The 24,661-nt window shown below is 43.0% G+C and overlaps 1 pseudogene; it reads right to left on the bottom strand.

The window, feature by feature from the left end:
* Positions 1-6,756: 6,756 nt before the first annotated feature.
* LOC141423333 (COMM domain-containing protein 1 pseudogene) lies at positions 6,757-24,581 on the bottom strand (annotated as a pseudogene).
* Positions 24,582-24,661: the final 80 nt, after the last annotated feature.

Raw genomic sequence — 24,661 nt, forward strand, 5'->3', positions numbered from 1 at the left:
AACTTTGGTACTGTCCTATCTTTAGCCTGCTGAACCATTCTTAGAAACAACCAGTTTTGGTTAAGTTGTGGTTTTCAAAAATATCTCACTGGCTTACAACAGCAAAGGAGTCTTCTTTGTTCATATTACACATGAGCCATGAGTCAATTACAGATCTGCTCCAGACATCTGCATTATGGGATCCAGGCTAAAAGTGAAGCTCTCTCCAGGACACACCATGGTCATGGAAGAGGGAAAAGGACAATGGAATAAGTTCTGGAACTTCTGAATACTTACAGCTGGTTTTTACACATGGCAATCCATACAGTATGTTAGCCAAATCAAGTCAAAATGCTCAACCCTGACACCATCAGTGAAAATGTAATCCATCCACAAGAGGATCATCAGGGAAGATGCTGTAGAGATAAACACAACAGACAGCAGCAACTAACAATTGATCACACAGTTTACCACAGAAGGAGTCTAATTTTGGCTGAGCACTTTCTTCTCTGGCCTCAGTTCTGCAGCTATAAAGTGTGTGTGTGTGTGTGTGTGTGTGTGTGTGTGTGTGTGGTGTCAGGGTGGGAGAGGTGGAGGGGTGGAGAGGAGATGGGAGGGATGAATTGCTAGTATCTTTTCCAGTGTTGATGTTTCAATTCCCCTCTTATCTGTCCACCTGGATTTAGAGCCATGGATTTCAATCTTACTAAGCATACTAAGCTGCATAGTTATTATAAACCAACAATTTTCACTTTTCCCCATATATCTAAGACTGATAGTTTTCCTGTACAATAATACTCTATGACAATTCCAAGTTTTACACAGATATGGCATTGGTTTGGCTGGGACCAGAAACCAGAAATAGCAGAGTGTTTCCTATGTCTCTCTCACACCTTTGCTGAGCTCTCCCACATCTTCAATCCTGCTCACCTAAGAAGGTAAGCAGGAAATATGTTTACTGTCTCTTGCAGTTGGGCATCTGCTCTTCTAATACAACCAAGTCCTGCTTCCTTCCACTCTTCCTAATAATCACTGATGACTCCCCCTGAAAATCCCTAGCTGTGAGGTTGCAGGTGGCTGGGGTGCAGAGTTGGTGGCAAGAGGAGACTTCCTCTCTGGGCTCACTGTTTCCAGAACACCACAATGTGATGAGAGTGGGTGCCATTCATCTTGCCTTGAGCCACCCTGCATTGATATCTTCACCTAGGCTAAACCAGCTTCCCAATGTACACAAATGAATTTCTGTTCCAGATAGTCTAGACAAACCCAGAATAGGAGAAACACTAGAGAGAAATAGAGGGGCACTGTCTGACACAGATTTGACCTTATCAAGAGGAATGGTCCTCATGAATGTGCCTCCCTTCCTCATCCAGTCTTTTTTATTATTTCTCTCCTTCTATTTGTTTTGGGATTTGCTTGTTCTTGTTTTTCTAGGAGTTTGAGATGTATCATTAGGTCATTGATTTGGGATCTTTCTGTCTTTTTAATATATGCACTCATGGCTATAAACTTTCCTCTCAGGACTGCCTTTGCTTTGTCCCATAGGTTCCGGTAGGTTGTATTTTCATTTTCATTGACTTCCAGGAACTTTTTAATTTCCTCTTTTATTTCATCAATGACCCATTGTTCATTAAGCAATGACTTATTCAGTTTCCGGCTGTTTGCATGTTTTTTGTCTTTATTTTTGTTGCTGAGTTCTAGTTTTATTGCATTGTGATCAGATAGAATGCATGGTATAATTTCTATTTTCTTATATTTGCTGAGGCTTGCTTTGTGCCCTAGGATATGATCTATTTTGGAGAAGGTTCCATGGGCTGCTGAGAAGAATGTACATTGTGTAGAAGTTGGATGAAATGCTCTGTAGATATCAAGTAGGTCCATTTGATCTATGATATATTTTAGATCTAGGATTTCTTTATTGATTTTTTGTTTGGATGACCTATCTATTGATGATAATGGGGTGTTAAAGTCTCCCACAACCACTGTGTTGGAGTTAATATATGCTTTTAGGTCTTACAGGGTATGTTTGATGAAATTGGGTGCGTTGACATTGGGTGCATACAGATTGATGATTATTATTTCCTTTTGGTCTATTTCCCCTCATCCAGTCTTTTTTTCTTGTTTCTTCCTTTTCCCATATTTTTTTTCTACAACAAGTTTCTCAACTTGATGTCCCAACTGCTCCCATACACCAGAAACTCCCCCTTCCCTCAAAAGGAGGGATTCCTGCATCTTGCAGTCTTCTACAGAACTTCAGGTAGGTGTTCATTGTGGCAGGCTTCAGAGGGAGACTCTGGTCCCTGTCCCACAAGGGATGCTCCTCTACCTGAGATTGCTGCTGGGTTTGCTACCCAGCAGACATGGCCCCATCTTCTGAAATAGCCTTGGATTTCATGTTTTCCTGGAAAGAGAAGATGGTTGTATAACCACTTCCTAACCTCAAGTACAGCATTCCCTCCACTAATTCCTCTCCTGCTAATCCTGGAATTCCAGTACTTAAGGATGCTGGGATAAACACTGGGAGGCTCTACTCCCTCCAGAGAATGACTTGTTACCCTAAGCTGCCAGGTTGGCAGTGGTAGGCATTCCTTAGCCATCAGCCCTGCCGATGTACCTTGGCTGCAGAGACACTTCACCTGAGGTCAGACTCTTCCCAATCATTTAATGACTGATCAAGGTATAGAGTACAAAGCCTTGCCATCTTGACTCAACACCTAAAAATCTGATCCATTGGAGTTAAAGAGCTCCTCAATGGGCCATTTCAAGGCTGTCATGGCCTAATTTATAGCTCAACTTTTCTGTTTCCTTCCTCTCCCCTTCCATAAGAGATGATTCCAAGGGTTCTACTTAATAAACATCCTGCAGACTTAACTCCATCTCAGAGTCATTTTCTCATGGAACCCAACCTGCAACAAAAAGTAACTCCAGAAACTATTGATATCTGTATATATACAATTAATTCATATATAATCAATCAGTGATTTCTCTTTATCTCACCTCCCCTTGCCATTCAAAACCAAGACATCCAAACTATGTTTTCAAATTTAGAGCAGGATTCATCAACTTCAACACTATTTGCAGTGGGGACTGAATAATTGTTTGTTGTGGAAGGCATTACGTGTGTTGTAGGGTGTGTAGCAGCATTGCTGACCTCTACACATTTGCTTCCAGTTGTGCTCCCCATCATCCCCTGAGTCGTGACAATCAAAAATGTCTCCAACATGACAAATGTTCTCTGTGAAGAAACAATTACCCCTTGTTGAAAACTACTGACTCAGGAGAAGCATTCAGGTAGGCAGACTCAGCAAATGTAGAAAAGCATTTTGACCTTAAACATAAATATTTTGTACCGAATACCAAAGGTCTTCTTGAGACCTTTGCCAGAAAACTCCACCTCTAGTTGCCTTTTTACTTCTCAGATGCTTGCCAAAAGCACAGTTGAGATGACAGATGCTTGAGAAGACTGGCGTGAGGGCTTCTTAGCTCTAAATATTTTTCATTTCTTTCTCCACAATAATTCAGATCCAAGAAAACAACATGCCTGGACTACATTCCTTTGGTTAAAAAATAGTAAGAATAAACCTATGTGGAATAACTTGGTTTGTTAGTTCACTGGATAGTAAAGATGGCTCCATGCATGTGTCTGCATTTCCTGTAGAAGGCCCAGGCCATTACATTCAACATTCATAAAGGATGGACCCCCAGATTTCTCTGGGCTCTACTCTTTTTTCCTTCTGTTTTCTTTTGTGAGTTAAAGTACTACATCAAATATCAAAAGTACTGATTAAATATCAAAGGCATTACATCAGATATCTCCAGTCCCTTTTATCTTGTCAATGGGGAAGACTTTATAAGATTTATGACAAAAAGCCATGAAAGCATTGAACCAGGGAAAGGAGAGAGAGAGAGAGAGAGAGAGAGAGAGAGAGAGAGAGAGAGAGAGAGAGAGAGAGAGAAGGGAAAATGTGAAATTTTTCCAGAAATAATATCCAACAATAATATCTTGTTTTGGTTTGGGGACACCCATGCTTTTCCACTCTAGATGGTTCTTGTGAATTGACAATCACAGGGTTTTGCTTTTATGGCCACAGAGCAGAGTAAATAACTTACTCTTGGCCAACCAGATTCTCTCTACTGAGCACTTGACTCTTGAGTGCTAAAGTACAATGCTTGAAGCTGTTGGAGCTGAATTCTCTACTATTGACACCCCACAGTCCCTGCTCTCTGCTGGGTCCATTGGTTTCTGTCTTTCCTCATACTTTTCTGTATACACACCTCTAAATGAATTTTGAAAAATTACATGCTTCCTTACATGTTTTTATATGTCATCAAAAATTTCTCAACTTAAGCTCATATCTTTATAAAGGATGCAGTTTCTACTGACTTGCAGATACTAACTTTTAAAATAAATTTGTCTCTTATTTCTCTTAAATACCCACCACATTCGCCCTCCTACACCCTTTCCCTACATCCCTCCCACACTGGCACCAACCCCCGGAGAGGACCTGTTTAACCTTCCTGTTCTGTGTTTTTGAAAAAGGCATTTTTATTTGTTAAAATAGCTATACAGGGAGTTTCCTTATATGTATGTATTATAACCCAAATTAGTTCATTCCCTCTACTTTTCTCCTTTCTACTTAGTCCCCTTCTTATGGTGATTTCAACACACTTCAAAATTCTATATTCATTCTTGTATGGAAAGTACATCAACCATATTCATCTTCTTAACTCCCTTCTTTTACCCTCCCTCTTTAATTAGTGATCTCCCCACTTAGTATGACCTGTTTTCATGATAATGCTTGTATTTGTAATGGATTTATAGTCCACATATGAGAGAAAACATGCAGCCTTTGGCTTCCTGAACTTGGCTAACTTCACTTAAGATGATGTTCTCTAGTTACATCCATTTACCTGCAAACAACAAAATTTCTTCTTCATGGCTGAATAAAATTCCATCATATATAAATACCACATTTTCTTAATCAATTCATCAGTTGTGGGGCATCTTAGTTGTTTCCATAGCTTGGCTATTATGAATAATGCTGTAATAATCATGGGTGTGCAGGTGTCTTTACTGTAACCTGAGTTACATTTCTTTGAGTATATACCTAGCAGTACTATTGCTTGATCATATGGCAGTTCTATTTTTAGTTTTTTGAGGGGTCTCCACACTGTTTTCCATAGTGGCTTACTAATTTACATTGCCACCTGATAGTGTAAGAGGGTTCCTTTTTCCCTATGTCCTTGCCAACATTTGTTGTTGTTTGTGTTCTTGATGATAGCCATTCTAATAGGAGTGAAGTAGAATCTTAAAGTGGCTTTGATTTGCATTTCCTTTACAGCCAGGAATGTTGAGCATTTCTGCATGTGTTTTTTGGCCATTTGGACTTATTCCTTTGAAAAAACTCTCTTCAGCTCATTTGCCCATTTCTTCATCAGGTCATTGATTTTTGGGGGAGTTTAGTTTTTTAGCTTCTTGTATATTCTGGTTATTAATCCCGTGTCAGATGTATAGCTGGCAAAGATTTTCTCCCATTCTATGGGCTACCTTTCAAATCTAGTGACCATTTCTTTTGTGCAGAAACTTTAGTTTCATGTAGTCCCATTTGTCAGTCCTTTCTCTTAGTTGTTGAGCCATTGGAGTGCTATTGAAGAAGTCATTGCTATGCCTATAAGTTCCAGTGTATTTCCTGCTCTTTCCTGTACTAGCTTCAAAGCTTCAGGTCTTACATTAAAGACCTTTATCCACTTTGAGTTGATACTTGTACAGGGTGAAAGACACGGATCTAGTTTCACTCTTCTGCATGTAGATATCCAGTTTTCCCAGCAACATTTGTTGAAGAGGCTGTCTTTTCTGCATCATATGTTTTGGGTGCCTTTGTTAAAAATCAGGTGGGCATAGCTGCATGGATTCTTCTCTGGGTCTTCCATTCTGTTCCACTGTCTTTATTATCTGTTTTTTGTGCCAGTACCATATGGTTTTCATTGTTATGACTCTGTAGTATAGTTTGAAGTCAGGCATTATGATACCTCCAGCTTGCTCTTCTTGCTCAGTATCACCTTGGCTATTTGCAGTCTTTTGTGCTTCCAAATGAACTTTAGGGTAGATTTTTCAATCTCTGTAACAAATGACATTGGGATTTTGATGGGAATTGCATTGAACATGTAGATTGCTTTTGGTACTATAGCCACTTTCACAATATTGATTCTGCCAATACATGTATCATTCCTTTTTCTCCCTGAATTATATTTCCATTTCATATCTCCACATAATTTTATTATGACTTTATACTAGAAAATACTTAATTGATTATTCATCATAGTTTTTTACAATAGAAAATATATAATATAAAGTTAATGTTTAATTTAGTTATTTATTTTTTCAAATAAAAATAATAATGGACTATAATCCATTAAATAAGAACACATGAGGTCATAATCAAAATTAAAATTTTGCTGGGTGCCGGTCACTCATGGCTATAATCTTAGCTATTCAGAAGGCAGAGATCAGGAGAATCTCAGCTTGAAGCCAGCCTGAACGAGAGACCCTATCTCAAAAACACCCATCACAAAAAAAAAAAAAATACTGGTGGAGTGGCTGAAGGTATAGGTCCTGAGTTTAAACTCCAGTGTTGCAAAAATAAAATTTTGATGAACAAGATTTACATAATTTCAAAGAACATTTTACAAAATATTTATTACAAAGTAAAACAGAGTAGCTTTATAGTGGAAAAAGCTTAGCAAACAGTACTTTGATCCAAAGTTAATATCACCAGTAATGGAAAAAATTGAAGCTGTGTGTCACCTAAGAGGCTGCAATAGGAACAGCCAAGCATGGCTTCTGTGATTCCTTCCAAAAGTATATAACTTGAGTCTCATCTCCAGGTAACTTCAGATAAACTCTCATTGAAGGACATTTTACAAAGTCACTACCCTATAATTTTCAAAAGTATCTAGTTCATAAAGTCAAGAAAAGAACAAGGAGCTTTCTAGATTAAAGGAGACCTTTATTTCGGCAACTCCAACTCTTTCCTACATCGTCTTCAGTTAGGCTGATACTTTCTTCTACCCTTGAGAGCTTCTTCAGGATTTGGTTGACCTTGACCTCATCAAATTCCAAACAAAGAAATTCAGGTTCCTGTCCACTTTTCCTGAATTCTAGCTCTGTTATGGCTCCAGGAGTTTTGAGTGCCTTGATTGAATCTTGTCATTAACTCTCCAACTCAGACCCAAAGTCCATTGTCCCACCAGCTCTATTTCATGAGGCTGTCTCAGATTTTTGTGTTGTGGCTTTTCCAAAACTTGTTAATAACAACAGCTTGGTCAGATGTGATACAATTGTGTTTTTTGGTTTGAGCAGTCAAGAATGCCTCCAGTTGGTTGAAATCCATGTCTACAGATACAATTGACTTAATAATCCCCTCATCTTCTCCAGAAAGCAGGGTGGTGGTGGTGTTGAACAACTCAGGTACTCATGGAGAGCATCCTAGGCCAGGCTGCTCAGCAACCCGCTCAGTGACTTGCAGTTGTCAAGATGACCCACCTGTCAATTTACTTTTCTTATCCCAATGTCTATATTGTGACTTCATAAAATAATGTCCTCATTTATGGCAAATACTTGCTAAATTTTTTAGAAGGTGATGGTAGAGTTCTATCATCAAATTACATCCAAATGACTAAGGAGAAGTTCTTTATACAGTTATTTCAGCTCTCTGCAAGTTTGAGATTATTCAAACAAAAAGCATTAAAAATAAAACCAGGGTAAAGAAGACTGGGTAGGGGGCGGAATCTCAGCATGCTGATTTACAAAGGAAGTCAAGGCAGAACCAGATCTTCTCTAAGAGATCAGTGGCTTGGCTAAAATATTCCCTATGTCCAAGTATGTTGTATGCCAAATGCACATGAATGAGCAAAATAGGCATGATCCTCAACATACAGAAGTCAATGGCTAGCTGAGGACACAGGCAGTAAAAGGCAATAACAACATAATTTAGGGGAACAGACAAGTGCTCAAATGCAGACTTTGGGTATGGGGTGGTCTTCCCAAAAGAAGTAAGATGAAACAGAAAGTAAGCAAAAATGCAGAAAAGAGAGTCACTTGAAGTATTCATAACTGCATCTTAAGATGTTTGATCTGATGTAAGGAAAGGGTGGAGGAGGTGAATATGGTGGATATATTATGTACTCATGTATGGAAATGGAAAAATGAGACCCAGTGAAACTATCCTAAGAAGAGGAGGAGGAGGGGACATAAAGCAGAATGATGGAGGGGATGGACTTAACTAAGATATAGTGTAAGCACTTTTGTAAATGTCATAATGTACCCCCAGTAAAAAAAAAATTCTCTTACAAAATATGTTTGTTCTGTTATCTGACCCAAAGGATGGTTAATGTAAAAATCTAAGCATTTCCTGGAGTTATCACTCCAATTTGGCAAGTATCTGACCAGAGCAATAACACTTTCTTTAGAGACATCTCCCCAGATAAATATATCCCCCCACTATAGACTGAATATATCCCCTCAAAATTCATATATTAAAGTCCAGTGCCTGATGTGTTTTTAGAAGCAGGGCATGTGGGTTAGTGACCCTATAAGAGGCCACAGAGAATCTCCTACCATTGGTCTCTACAACAGGAAACAGGCCCTCACCAGACACCAAATGCGCAAGTGCCTTGGTCTTGTACTTCTCAGTCTTCAGGACTTGTGAGAAAGAATTTTCTGTTTTCTATAAATCACTCAGTCTGTGCTATTTTTTATAGCAGCCCAAACTAAGATATCAAGCATTGTTCAAATCTCAATAAAGTAAACTTACTCTTCTTTCCCCAACCCATAGAAGGGACATAGGTATTAGGCTAAAAACTGTCTTCCAAAAATGACAAAGCAATGCCCTGGAGATTTATCTGTGATGTCTTATAAACAGTTGCTATGGCAACAACAGAACACAGCAGCTACCAAATGGATGCATCTTGGCATGTTTTTCCAGACGCACTTGCTCTGTGCCATGCTCCCCTAAATGTTGTGGAGACTTGGCATGTGGGATGTGAAAGAAAGATCAAAAGAAGGGGTGTGTGTATAAGAAAGGAACATAATGCAAAGTGATGGGCTTTTGTCTGAAGTTACAAGGTTAAGCTTAATGAGCCCGAGGAGTAATGAACATGAATCAGTGTGAACTCAACATTTGAGGGTCCCTCCTAGTTTTGAAATTGACACACTGACAGCAGGAAGGATGTGGGGGACAAGAGTAATGAGGGGGGTGAATATGATCATAGTAGTTTATATGCATGTATAAAAAATGTCATAATGAAACCCATTATTTTGTACAGTTAATATGCATTAATAAAAAATAAGTTAAAAAACAAATTGCCACACCATTTCTGCTTAGAGCATGTCCAGTGTGGGCTGGCAGTCCAGGTTATACCTTATGTAGCATGACAGGAGTCAGTAGACCTAGCTTTTGGTTCAGGGAAGAGGGTAAGCCTGAAATATTAACAGCAGCAATTTCTTCGGGTTTTCTAGTTAGGCACAGCCTTGGGCTGGATCACTTGGGCCAACCAAGAAGCAGGTTGCCCTGTTGAGAATGGTCAAACCCAGCACAGCAGAGCTGTGAAAGAAACCGAGTCACTACAGGTCGGAGGGAAGATGTCCTTCCAAGCGTGACTGGGCTTCCTGCCTATAGGCCATGTTGCAGAGAATCTTGCACTTCAAGTGTAATACTTGTAGTGCTCAATTCAGATTGTGGAAAGCCTTATGCATCATATTGAGGTGACTCCATGATTGAGTCAGTTCCTTGAACACCTTCAAACTTAGCTGGGAAGCTCCAGACAATGGGCTTGGAGGGTCAGCATGATGATGATAGAGACCAAGAAACCTATTCAGAAGAGTGTGTATATCCTGGGTGTTAGCCAGGATATTCATGCCAGTGGAAGGTAGTGAAGAGAGGCAAGAAGGGACCAAGAATAACTGAGAATGATGGAAAAGTAAGTTCTGTGAGCAGCCAACCAGAGGTCTTTGCTGGAAATGACAGCTACCATGGTTGTGACACTCGTGCTTAGTGATCCCATCCTGGCCAATCCATGACCTAGTGTCCTTTCCCAGCCTTTCTCTCCTCCTCCTCTCTTACAGGGCCTTGCATTTTGAATCTTTGATCACCCAGCCTTTCCCCACACTTGGGAAAGGAGGGAAGGGATCTAGTAGGCTCCAGGCAAGAGGATGAGGAGACGAAAAAAAGGACAAAATTCTGGCTCTCAGGGAATTTACATTCTAGTGGGAGAAGATGGACAATAAAAAAGATGATTTCTAGTTGTAGCATATGCTGTAAGGTGAACAGAACCGAAAGCTGTGACCCAGAATAACTAAGGGGCTAGGAGGAGTGAGCTTCTCCATTGTCCCAAGCCCTTACTGATCTTGCAGTCGTAACCTTCCAAGGGAAGGAGAGAAGTACCTTGAGTGAGGGGGTTGAGCGTGGGTGGATCCCTCTGTCACTTAGCAGACTGCTGTTATCTGAACCCTGTTGCCAGGCAACACAGCCATGCCATGGCAAACCTGGCAGACAGTTTCCAACCCAGGTGAGTAATGCCAATTTCTGCTGGGTAGGAAAGCTCTCTTCAGGGCATCTGGTGCCTGGATGCTCTCAGGTAGCAGGACCTTGAAGGAGAGGGAGGAAGAGAAGCACTTGGGAAGAAGCAGCATCAGCAGTTCTAACTCCAGAACATGGAAGAACACAAGAATGAAACATCTTTCTGACAGCAACAATGTCCACAGCAACAATGCTCAGCATAGATCAAGCAACTCTTAGCCAGAAAGATCCCTGGAGTCTCTCTTTTTCACACTCACTCACAGCTGATTGGCCTTTGTGTCTTCACTAAGCTACCTGGCCCCACGGCCTGGAAGGCAACCTGACACTCATCACTCCAGTGGCTGTCCTGCTATATGTCCCTAGTCCCTAGTCATAGTTCTGAGGTCTCCTTATTCAGTCCTGATATGTCCTTACCTTGAGCCATGAGGTATGTGAGTGGTGCTACTAAAAGTATCTATTGCTCAGAGTTCAAGGGGCAACACTTCATCTTAGTTCTGATGTCACGTGGCCAGCTATCAGCCCACAGCCTATCTAACTCTTCTTCTTGTCCAGAACAGTTAAGGTGTAAGAGCAGTAGGGAGCTAAGAAGTTATTGGAGAACAGTTGGCAAGATCCTAGAGGAAACAGAGGGGAGCCCAGAATTAGGGCACCTTTTCTTCTGGCAACATATGCAATTCAAAAATCTGCTAAGATGAAAAACTTTATTTGGGGCCCTTTGTGGGTCTAGGGACACAAAATTAAATCTAGAACCCACCAAGGGTAAGGTCACTGGTAAACTCCCAAACTGTAAGTTGGGACCCAAAAAGGCTATACCTCAGAATTAAGGGTGAATTAGAAGTAAAACATTCCTTGCATGGAAGTCATCTGGGTGATTCAGAAAAATTCAACCCCAACAATGGATTTGATTTTGGCATTATGGAGAACAGTAGAGAGCTTCCACAAAAAATTAAAAATAGAACTTCCATATAACCTAGCAATCCCACTGCTGGATATGTATCCAAAGGAATAAAATTAGTATGTTGAAGAGACACGTTCATTACAGAACTATTCACAATAGTCAAGAAGTGGAAACAACCTAAGAGTATCAGCTGACAAATGGATGAAGAAAATGTGGACAATATGTAAGGGGGGTTTAAGAGATGCTTTTGCTGAGGAGCAATGACTCCTTATTTGGACCCAGGAAACAATTAGTTGATTGAGATGCCTCTTTTCCATAGAAATGGAAGGAATAAACTGACAGTGGGGAAAACTTAACCAGAACTACAAAAGGGAAAAACTTTTGATGTAGTCAGCTTGCATGCTGGCCAGTTTACTCTGCTTGTTAATCAGACTGACATTGTTCCCCTCTTTGTTTACATTCTGGAGAGTCCAAAGTTAACTCTCTTTACTCTTCAATTAGACCAGGTAGACTTCTACACCTTATCTCTTACTGACCACCAGAGCACTAAACCTGCAGCCAGGACACACAGCTTCAGTGATGTGGTGCCAGACACCTGGGCAGCCAAGGCCAGTGGCGATGGTGGACAGGCATCTGGTGACGCAGTCAAGCTGAGCCCCTGAATTCTCCTCTAAAAAGTGGACATCTTCTCTCAGAAGGAGGACAACTGAGCTTTGAGAGTTGACGCTCCCTGTCCTCCTCTTCATCTGATGAATATTAAACCTCATGCCCTTTTCCTCAAAACCCTACTCTCGTTATTTGTAAATTGTGAATTGGCATGGAGACCAGGGGACCGGTTTTCTGGTAACACATACATACAATGGGATACTATTCAGCCATTAAAAACTGTCTTGCAATATTAATTCCCAGGAGCATTTACAGGAAGACAGCAGAGTTTTAAAGAGGGGATGATCCTCCTTGATTTGAGCCTGTCAGAGTTCAGAGCCTGGGCTTCCCAGAGAAACCAGCTCACTCTCACTATAAGTGAACTGCCTTTGTTTGAAGCTCAGAGCTGCACACGGCTGCAGATTGCCCAAATTTGGGCTGGAAAAGGCTTGGAGCACATCTCTTCCTTCTCTCCATAGACCTCCCCTCATTGACTCTACTTTTCTCATGTCCATCTTGGTAGCTCAGCTCAGGGCAGCTGAGCCCCTCTCTGTACCATATGGGCAGAGCTGGGGGGTGCCGCAGGACAGGGAATGAGAAGGCAGCACACAAACATCATGACAGTCTCTGATGTACCCACGCAAGTGCACACTCTTGGCCCTGATTCTGTGTGAAACTGTGAACCAAAATGAGACAAAAAAACTGTCTAGAATGATAGTTGTCTGCAGCCTCATCAAACTTGTGGACTCTTCACCAGGCCTGACAAGCAGTAGGTGCTCCACTCTGGCCTTCCCTTCTTTTCTCCCCTGCCTTCTACCCCTAAGGGCCAGCTGTAAATTCACTTTGGAAGTCTTCAGAGCTGGTTCATGGGCTCCAAAGGGTCCTCTGGCTCTTTTTTCAGTGGGCCTCTGTTCTCTTACTCCCTCTGAAACATATGTCTGGTTCGATTCAACAAACATTCATTGAACATATATTATGTGCTACCCCACGCTTAATGCGGGGACTGGCAGTCAGGAGCTGGCCATCCAGACAGCACTGCCCAACAGGACTCTGGGGTGACAAGAATGTTCTATGCTCTATACTTGTGCTATCCAATGTAGTAACCACTAGCCATATATAGCTATGCAGCACTTAACATGTGGCTAATATGAGCTGAGACTCATGCTTTTAATCTCAGCTACTTGGGAGGCAGAGATAGGAGGATTTTAGTTAGAGGCCAGTATGGGCAAAAGTTAACCAAACTCTATCCAGGTGTGGTGGTACATGCCTGTAGACCAGCTACTTGGAGGTGGAAGTAGAATCATCTCAGTCTGGAGGTCCACCAGGCAAAAGGCAGATATTCTATCTGAAAAACAAAAGGACTGGAGTGACTCCAGTGGTAAAGAGCTTGCCTAACATGTGCAAGCCATGTGCAAGGCCAATTTCAGGTACTGGGGAATACTACTCCCCCTGCAAAAATATAACAAGGGAACTGAAATGTCTGTATTATTTAATTATCATTAATTTTAACTGAAGTTGCTGCAGCCAGTGATTGCTATGTTGGATGGTGAAGGATGGAAGGATACAGGCCATGCACCAGAGCCCATACCACCTCCTGTTCAAAAGTCTTGTGGTAGAGGCCTGGAGACCACAGGCCAGGGGAGCAGAGCATCATCCCCATCTTGGAAAGATGTGAACTTATACCTGAGGATTAGAAAAGGCTCCTGGAGGTGGTGGCCTGGGAGAAGAGTGTTAATAAAGCAAAAAGACTTCTGTAGGTGACTCAAGGTAGGAAAGGGATGCCCGAGCAGGCACTAGCAATATACAATGGTGCAGAAGCTGGGAGTACCATGTTCACTCCAGGACAGTCAGACAGGGGAGCCTGGACTTCAGTTCCTTGGGGCAAAGAGGAGGAATGGGCCATGAGGCCAGGCAGGCATGACAAGAAGGGCTTGGCTGGTTGGCTGTGCACTGGGGTGCCATGTCTCTAAGCAAAGGAATGGTATAGCCAGGGAGCTTTAAGAAGCAGGCAGCTGTGTGTATGATACAAATGACAGTGAAAGGTGGGCCACCCTAAGAGGCAGGTGCCATGGGCTGGACAAGAGGGGTTCAGCCCTGAGTCAGGGAAGAATTAAGGGCCCAAAGGGTGCAAACATGTTTTCAGTGTCACACTTTACACCTTCTGCACTGTCCTGTGTCCTCAGTACCCAACTAAGTTTCAGTCAATAAAAAGCGGGACAGAACTCATAGTTAGTGTGCCATAATGTTTACAGGAAGGATGAGCGAAACCAAGCACCTCTCAGGCTTGGCAAATGGTTAAAATTTAGCCATGGTGATAAATGGGTAGAGATTCCCTCAAACTCCAGAGAGCTCTTGGGTGCCTACAAGTGGTGAGAGATGTGCCCCAAAACTGTCCTGCCCTGGGAGCCCCCATTCTCATGGAAAGATGTGGCCAGCTTCTTCTGAAGCTCCTGATTGAGAAGAGAATAGCCCTCAATGAACACAGAGAAATCAGGAAGCAAAGCTGGTCCACAGGCCAGAGGCTTTGTTTGGGGCGTGCTGAGTTTAGTGTGACACACACAGCAGGTCCTCAGAAGAAGTGTTGAGCACAAGACTTGAGTGTGAAGTACTGAGCATAGCTGAGAAACTGAGACCCCAGGAGTAGTGAGATGTCTGGGGAGTAGAATCAGAGAACCACTCCCCACAACTGGCCAGCTGGCCGTGCCTGATGTACCTGCAGTGAGTGTCCTGTTCACCAAGATGACATTGATCCCACCGTCCCCTTTGCTCAGCTAAACACAAGCACAGGCTCTGGCCTCTGATTAACAACTGGGACTGATAGATTCAACCCAACCTATTTTTCCTTGAGCCTTGCTTAGAGAAGCTAATGCCTTTATCTGGTACTATAGACTGAATCCTCCCCCCACTCAGCCACCCCAAATTCATGCTGAAGTCCTAATCCCTGGACCACAGAATGTGAGTATATTTGGAGATGAGATCTTTAAAGAGTTAATTCAGTTAAAATGAAGTTGTTAGGGTGGCTCTAATTCAATGACTAGTATCCTTATAACAGGAAATTGGGACACAGGACATGGGCACGAAGGAAAAACCACTTGACGTCACAGGAAAAGAGAGGTATCTCCAGGCCAAGGAGAGGTGCCCCGTGAGAAATCAAACCTGAAAACACCTTAATCTAGGATTCCCAGTCCCCAGAAGTATAAGAAAGTAAATGTGTTGTTTAAGTCAACTGTGGTACTTAGTTCTGGCAGCTCTAGCACCTGGTCATCACTAGTGGAGTGACAGCTGCAGCAAGAAGCTCTTTCCCCTGCTGCAAAACAGGCAGCCCCTCCCCACTGAGCAGAAGCCCCCCTTCCCTGCACGACCCACCCTCAGACACCTACTCCCATCAGTTCAAGGATGACAAAATGATTTTTAGATTTTTTCAGATTGCAGGCTCCCACTTTATTTTTTAAAATATCTCCTGTAACAAGGATAGACAAAACAGTGTTTTTCCCTTGGCAAAGACTCCTCATATCTCCAGATGACAGTTCACTGAGACTAATCTGCAATGGCTTTAATTCCCCCCTGGACACTCCCAGGCAGACTGCACTGCTTTTTTTCCTTTGAAAAAAATACAAAGAAGGAACAGAGAGATGAGTGATTCAGCCACATATACCCTCTTTCTCACACATGTGGACACATATATATACACACACACATGCACATGTTCACACACACACACATGCATGCAGATGTACAAGTGTCCTGCCTATACCACAGCTGTTCCTGGGGGACTTGGGCCACATTCTGCCTCTTCCAGCACATACGGCCTGACAGCCCAGCATCTCCAGAATCTTTTATTCCAACAGGATTTCTGCTTCTTTAAAATTTGTACTTGAAAGTCCTTGTTAGAAGAAAGGTTGGAATTCTTCCAGGAAAGCTGGGTATACTAGTTCGTGCCTATAATCCAGCTATATCCCCTCCTGGATGGAGGTTCCAGGTTGGCCTGGACAAGAAGTTCATGACAGTCTATATCAACCAATAAATGTATCATGGTCCAGGCCAGTCCAGGCATAAACTCAAGACTCTATTCAAGAAATAACTAAAGCAAAAAGGGCTGGGGTGTGGATCAAGTGGCAGAACACCTACCTAACAAAGCCCTGAATTCAAACCCCAGAGCAAGCAAACAAAAAATTCTTCAGGGAAAATGTCTCCATTAAAGCTCAGGTCTCCCTGAAAGCCCTGGCTGATTGGATTCTTAAGAGCTGAGTTTGGAAGCCAGGTATAGTGCTTCACACCTGTAATCCCAGCACTCAGGAGACTAAGGCAAGAGGAGCCTGAGTTCCAGGCCAGCTGGGGCTATGTAGGAAAACCCTGTCTCAAAAAAATCACAGAGAGAGAGAGAGAGAAAGAAAAAGAGAGAGAGAGAGAGAGAAGAAGAAGAAGGAGGAGGAGGAGAACGAGGAGGAAAAAATGGAGAGGGAGAGGGAAGGAGAGAGAGATAGAGAAAGAGAGAGCTGAGTTCATCGCTGACATCACCTAGCCCCTGCTGGCAGGGATGAAGTCTTTCCCCCTAGTTCTGACCCAGAAGCTTTGAGTAAAGTTCATAGTCACCAATCTGATCCTGTGTTCTCCTTGTGAAATCAGGAACATTCTATGTGTGGCCTCTCCCTTCCTTGAGATGGCCAGCCTGTGTTGTCCTGGAGTCCCTCTCCAAGCCCGACAAGACCAATGGGAAAGACTCCCAGAACTGGGCTCCCCATCCACTGGCGCTCCTCCAGGAAAATGAACTATTCAAGCAGCTCAGCCTGCAGCTGGCAGGTAATCACAACTGCCTGGAGGTCCCACCTTCTGCCCACTGCTAATTAACACCTGCAAGGTCAGCAGTCAAAAGAACTAAAGGACTGCAGTAATTGGAAGCATGATTTCAATCCTAGAGCTTTCTAAGACTCTTATTTTTTTCCATTCTGCTGCACTGCTCAGCCAAAGATTGCTCTTCCTGGAGGATCTGTGTTTTCTTCTAGAGGTACATGGCTATATAGAATCCAAGCTGGAGTTTGGGTCTCCTTAGTACCATCTTGCATCACTGTTTAGAGAGCCAAATTCTTGTCCCACTCATAATGCCGCAGAAGTCATGGAGGTCCAGCCCTGGGAACTGTTGGGGAGCTTGGAGAAGAGAGTAGATGAACATCTGTACACACTGCATTCCCTTCTCTTAGCTTAGAAGCGGTCATTCCACCACACTTAGACTTGGGCTCCACTTGGCCAAATGATGTAGAGTATCCTAGAGGGATAATGGCAATGATCAGCCATTATCACCAGCCTGGTGAAAAGCAGGACTGAAGGGAGGAAGGTGAGAGATAGAAGAAAGATGCTCTTAACCTCAAGAAAACACCGTTTCCACACAGTTCAAAGTTATCACACTGGTTACTACTATAGTGGAAGTCCTGAGGGGAAGGCAAGACAGAGTTCTCAGAGCCCCATCTTTTATCTGTTCTCTATCTGTATAATGGTTGCATCTCAGAGCCCCATCTTTTATCTGTTCTCTATCTGTATAATGGTTCATCTCTTTCATGGGGTTGTTATGATACTCCTGGGTAGAGTCTGAGTGAACAGGTATGAAGGGTTCATTCAGTAAACCATAGCTGTTATCACTGAATGCAGGAAGAAGCCATCAATTTTGTGACTCCTTTCCGTCTCAATGAGGAAGACCAAAAGCAGATAGCCAAGATACCAAGAGCAGGACATAGAGGAATCAGGTGATGAGGTTCAAGGTGTAAATCATGAACAACCTAAGATTCCCTTTTATCTGAGGGAGGCTGGAAGTGCACACCAGTTAGGTTTGTGTCAGTTAAATGAAAAGCACAAACCTGGACTGAGCCACACTTTTGTGGAACCTCAACTAATTGGTGACCAGAAGAGCATCCCTTCCCTGTAGGTTATTATCACCATGGAACTCCTGACAGGATCTCTTAATATGGCTTTGTAAAAGCCTAGAGTAGGTACCTTTCAACCTTCCAACCATCTCTTTGGGCAACAAATACTTTCCTTCTTTCACCCTTCCATTTTGATTTCTAAAAACACCGTTATTGTGTTTTATGTTCACAAAGATAAAGCAAGATGTTTTTAAAAATTCAACTCTTACAGAAAACTCGACATCACTGCCATGAACAATTTAGAACTGCATTTTTTTATGAAAGTGGATTGAACCACAGAGCCTCTTCTGCAGCTTGAATTTTCAGTGAGCAATTAATCTTTGCCACGTTTCTATGCCAACACATTTAAATTTTTGTTTTAAAGTGTCTCAAATCTTGCACTCTCCCAGACACTCCTGAAATGAACATTTATTTGGACACTTGTATGTATGTTTCTCTATGTCTTATAAATCCCTGTAGGGGGGATGCTGGTTATATACATATAATGAATACAGTCTTAAAAAGGAAAGACATACTGACCCATGTATACACCTTAAAGACATTATGCTAAGTGCAATAAGCCAAACACAAAAGGACAAATACTGGATGTTTCCATATATATTAAGTACCTAGAGTAGTCAGACTCATAGAGACAGAGAGAAGGGTGGCTGCCAGGAACTGGGGAAGGAGGAATAGGGAGCTGGTTCTGGATGAGCAGTTTCAGTTGTAAAAGATGAAAAAGTTCTAGAGGCTGGTTCATAACAACGTGAACACAGTTAGCATGACTGAACTACATGCTTAAAATGGTTAGGATGGTAAATTTGTTTTATGCGTTTGGCCACAACTAAAAATATTTTTGTAAAAAAGAAAAAGAATGTCGGATCCAAAGGTGAGTCCACTTTTAATTTTAATAGACATTGTCAATGTCCTACAGACAGGCTGAACTGGTGGTTCCCATTAAAGTGTGTGCAAGGACCCTTCTCCCACAGCCTTTCCCACATGAGCATTGTCAATCTTTTCTCCATAATAATTTGATAATTGCAAGTGGGAGGGAAAAAGGACAGAAATTGACACACCCTACCCAAAGAGTAACAAAGAATGTTCATCTGTTTGACCCCATGCAGATACTCAAAAGCCATGGTAAAGTAAATTTGGGTCACATTCTTCCATGGGGTGGATGTAGGTCTCCTATGGATGCCTGTAGAAACTTCAGAGTTATTCTAGTGCTCTCCCCCCATCCCACTCCCTAACCTTAAAAATGATGACTCCTAAAAACCACAAACCAGCCTACATATTTCCTTGAAACAGCTGTCCTGCAGCTAAAACTTGTGTCAAAAATAGTCTCTAAAAGAAGGCTGGGTCCTTGAGAATAAACCCTCTTAGAAATGTTCCCACCTCCATAAAGGGCACACAGAAGCTGACCCAGCTTTGTCCTTAGCACTTCATTGCTCGTGACCATCCTTCCCTGCTCTGGAAACAAATCTCTACTTGAAATTTTTTCATATTCATGGTCCATCCCAGGAAGTGGGGGAGGAGCATGGAATAATGTGATTATAACCAAGCCAAAAGCTTGTGTCACTATTTCTATTTTGTAAACGCTGAAATGGGTTCAGAGACTTTAAATAAGGTGTCTGAATTCATACAGTCAGTATAAAAAGCCAAATTTTAATCTCAGGTACTACTTCAAATACTGTAGTGACAGTATCCTGAGCAGTACCCTGATCATTCCTTGTTGCAACCCATCCTCCTACAAGGTCCTAGCAGATCATCAGGGTGTGTTGCCAATAAGAAGAGTGAGATGGATGTGTCTTAAGTAGGGAACATAGAATTCTGAACAAGGTTAGAATTCTGCAGCACCAGGAGACAGTTTTCTAAACAACCACTCACATACAGAACTCCTGATACCTTGCTGATAGCTTCTCCCTCCTCCTTAGTAAGTGAAGAAACACATTCTCCTTATTGGTGGGTGGGAGTGAGGATCAGCTGTCTAATATTGTTGGCAGACCTGATTTCTCTGTGGCAGTAAGAAATCAAAAGTTATCAAGTTAAATAGAAAGGTTTGGAATGAACTTATAGCCTGTGTGAGATGAGTTATGGGGGTTTCTGGGTGGGGAGATAGCTCCTCATACCATCCACTGGGCCTTTTGTTCCACAGTCAGAATGTCTGAGGCAGATGACAAGATCAGGTAAACCAGTCTCAATCACCTGGGGAAAGACACTTGTGACAGAAAGGAGAGTTACCTGCTGCACTGATTTATCCAGTCTCTGAATCCTGAACTTCAGGACCACGCAGGGACACAGATTTGTGACAATTACATGTTATTAATCCCAGAACATCTTTAAAGCATCCCTGATCCAGATAAGCCTGCTGGAGAAGGCCAGGGATGGTTTCGTGGCTGGAGAATCAGTGAATGCTAGATTCCTGTCCTACAGGGTTCCTGAAGGAGAGGGTGCCTGAGGTGAAATGACCAAGAAGATGGTAAAGTACACGTCTACATTGGTAGTTCAGTATTGTGCCTCAAACCTGCAAAGAGTACATATCCAAGGCCCTCTCCCAAGCACATTCCAATATCCAGAATCCTCTCCTAAGTGGCCCTAAGCTTCTTCCCCAATGCCCTTGCCCTGATGGGGACCAAGGGTGACTGTTTGGAGATGAGAGGGTGCAGACATGGAATAGGCTTGGACATGTGGCTACAAGGTCCATGCACACCAGGGAAGCCTTTCATGGTATGGGATGAAGGAAAGAGTAGGAAGAGAGGGGTGAGAGGACTTTCCATTTCTGTTTTCCTCACTCTTTCTCAGGAAAGTAGCTAGGATTTCAGGCTTAATTCAGGGATGAGGCAGGCACCATGGTGTGTTATGATAATATGGCCCTCTACTCACCCTCATTCGGCCACGGAGACTGCAGCAGATGCCCCCAGGGCTCCTAGCCTCACCACACTCAGCTTGAAAGAAAAAAAGTTGCCCAGTTTCTCAGATACCTGCCAGCTGGGAGGGACCATGTGTCAATGGCAGTCACAATGAACTGAAGGGAGAGAGCCTTCTCATTTCAACCATACCACAGAAGCTTTCTAATACTTAAGAAAACCCAAGAAAGCAGACTGTTCCCCAGTAATGACTTAGGTGGAATTTTCCACTAAACAGGGAATAGGGCTCAGAATATGATTTGAGTTAATTTAAATAAAATGTGACTTTTTTATGGTATTGGGGCTTGAGCATGCTAGGCAGGCACTCTACCATTTGAGCCATGCCCTGAGCCCTTTTTCTTTTAAATTCAGTTTTCAGATAGGGTCTTGTGCTCTTGTCTGGGACCAGCCTACCTCCTACTTATGCCTCCTGCATACCTTGGGTTACAGTACTAATGCCTGGCCTCAAACCATGATCCTTCCAATCCGACTCTGGGGTAGCTTTGATTACAAGTATGAGCCACTGCACCCTGCTTAAAATGTGACATTTCCTGCACAACCAAAATTCATGTGTATTATATTATTGTTAGATCATTAAACCAAGGATTATGAAAGCCATACTGATACCAGTTGGAAACACAGGAAGTTCACATCCAATGCCATTAATACTTAAAAATAAAAATGAAATGCTACATATGAGGATTGGGTAAAACCTAGAGATTGCTTTGTTAAGATTTTAAAACTTTTTATAGCCCTGGTCATCTTCCTGGGCCACAGGACTAATACCACTGTCCAACCTGAACAGCCCTTTCTGTGAGCTTAAGGGTAGAACACAAGCCCTGTCCATCTGCCAGTCTCATCCCTTTCATATCTCCCATTCATGTGACTACCTCTCAGCACTGGACTCAACACTTTGCAGGGACCCAAGTACAGCCTGCTCAATGGCACTAGAAAAACTGATAGTAAGTGCACCTTGGTGGCAATCAGGACTATGAGCATTAACATTCCCTCTTTGCACAGTACATGAGAGCAGGTGTGATGTAAGCTCTATTACATAGCACACTCTGAGTGGTGTTTTTGCAATGGTCACTGCTGGCCAGGGTGTTCAGCAAGCCTGGGACTCATTTTGAACTGCAAGTTTCCACTCTGGGAAAATGGAGGCAGGATGACTAGGTAAAGTTGAATTATGATACCATGGGCCCTTGGTTTGGGACAGAGTGTAAGGGTGGGACTCCTGCATAGGAACTACAATACTCATGGCAGGAAAGGGTGAGTATACAGGAGAGAAAATGAAGCTGGCAGCTTCAGAAGTAGCGCTGGGTTGGGCAGGGCTATTTCCTGGAATAAGTTTGAACAGCTGCTTTGTCCTCTCTTTAGGGTCAGAGGCCAGGCTGCTCCTGGTGGGTGACCTGGTCAGGTTTCCTTGCTGGTCATTGTACTTTCCTACAGCAAAAACATTATTGCCAAATGACAAGCAAGAGGTTGAAGGGAATCAGCTTTCTAAATGCCCAAAGGCTGTCACATTCCACACTCTGCTGTTGAGCAGGAGACTTTGCTGGCCTTTGCTGTTGACCTTGGTGTCAGAATCTTTAATGAAAAAACTGCTGATTGGCATCAGAAACCAAGGTCAGATCTCAGCTCTGGCACAAACCGGCTCTAGGACCCAGGGAAGCCAAAACACCTACGTCTCAGTTTCCCCACCAGTGATTTAATGAGGTACTAGCAACACTTGGGGTGCTGTTAGCTACCACATTAACTCTCCCCCTCCTTCACTCACTAGAAGACTGGACTCCTTCTCCAAGAATTTGAGAAGAAAAAGGGAAAGCATGAACAGGAAAAGGGGAGGGAACAGTTGCCCAGAGGCATAAGAGAGGCACTTCCCTTTTACCAGCAAGCCTCAAGGGATCTAGGCAGCATTCTAGATGGTAATCACTGATTACAAGGTAGTGAAATCTCTAAGGCATTAGGAAAATGGTTACTTCTGCATGAAGAGTCCTTAGAAGATGAGTTGTCCCTGCAAACTCACTCCTTTGACTGGAGAGACAGACAACAGGCACCTATAGTCTCACACACAAGTTGCATACAAAGAGCTGCCTGCCATAAAGCAAACTAGTGCAGTGATCATGACAAAGCTCCAACTGGGGGAATCCCCCTGCAGAAAATAGGGGACTCAGCAGGCCAGGAATGCTGTCCTTTGGAAGGCCTGCTTACAAGGCAGGCCCTTGGCTAGTATCTAGACCTTGAACCTCAAGAGGTTTCCAGCATTCCCAGAACTGGTAAGTGTGGCTTGCAGTGCCTAAACTGTTTATATTAAAATGTAGCTGGGCACCAGTGGCTCATGCCTATAATCCTAGCTACTTAGGAGGCAGAGATCCAGGAGGATAGTGGTTTAAAGCCAGCCCAGGCAAATAGTTTGCCAGACCCTATCTCAAAAAAACCTTCACAAAAGTAGGGCTAGTGGAGTGGCTCAAGGTGAAGGCCCTGAGTTCAAGCCCCAGTACCATCCAAAAAAAAAAAAAACCTTGCTTTCCTTTTGAGACTCTGGGATTTTGACACGTGTGGCAGAAGATGCATACCTAACTAACCCCCAGTAAAATTCCTAAATGCTGAGTCTCTAGTAAGATTCCTGGATTGGCAACATTTCACAAATTGTTACACTCATTGCTGGATAGCTAAACTTGCCCAGTGTTACTCTGAAAAGGTCCCTTGGAAGTTTGCACCTGATACCTCCCACTTTGCTCAATGTGCCTCTCCTATCATGGACTCTGTTTGGTGTACTTTTGGTAAAATAAATCACAGTCATGACTACAAGCTCCAGCTGAGCCCTCCTGGTGAATTACCATTTGAAAGTAGTCTTGGAGGCCTTTGTTACTGGACTGGGCTCCCAAGCTGAGATCATGAGTGACATTACTGATTCTCTTGCTGACTTTCATCCTCCTCTCAACTCCACACCCAGCTCTGAGAGTCTTTCAAGCTGTGGAGATGGATTTGTGGGGGAGAATATTTCAGACAGCTCTATTGGATGGTGGGGATGGAGAAGGCAACAGGATTATCTGACCCAGTGCTGAGCCTCTTTTATCCTGCAGAAGAGGATCAGGCACTTTGGCTTGCTCAGGCTTGGATGTCCCACTCACCCACACAAGCAAACCAGTGTTGTGACAGAAGGTATCTGAAACCCTATAGTTTACAGAACTACTCTGTCTGGTGGGAAGGGATCTGAGAGCAATTTCTCCAAAGGAAACCAAGGCCCAGCTTTGTTATGAAAATGTTGCTACTGCAACCATGCACTGTGTGTTCCCATTACTACTGTTACCTCATGTCTCCATCTCTTTCCCACACCAGGTCACGAGGCCCCTGAGTGTGGTGCTGCATTTAGACACTGTGTAGAACAGATCTTACACACTCCAGGTTATGTGACTCATTGAGGCAGGAAAGAGGTCTGGTTTCAGGTCTCTCTTGCTAGGGAGAAGCTTGGTACACAGCATGAATAAAATTCCATGCAGTCCAAACCCGGAATGCTTAGGAATAACCAAACTGAAAGGAATGTGCACAAGGTGGGCCCTTAACAAAACTCCAGCCAGCTGTGAGCCCCACACATAGCTTTGTTTTTCTGCCCCTAGATTTCTTCCTTTGTTTTTTTCTTTTCTCCAACTTGAGCCACACTTATAGCCCTAACCTTGGATTTCTTCTTAGGCACAGAGCACTCCTGCCCCAGCTAGCATCAGCTAGCAGACCAGAAGGAACCAACTCCAAGATTTTACC

Source organism: Castor canadensis, chromosome 5 (assembly GCF_047511655.1).
Source record: "Castor canadensis chromosome 5, mCasCan1.hap1v2, whole genome shotgun sequence".
Taxonomy (NCBI): domain Eukaryota; kingdom Metazoa; phylum Chordata; class Mammalia; order Rodentia; family Castoridae; genus Castor; species Castor canadensis.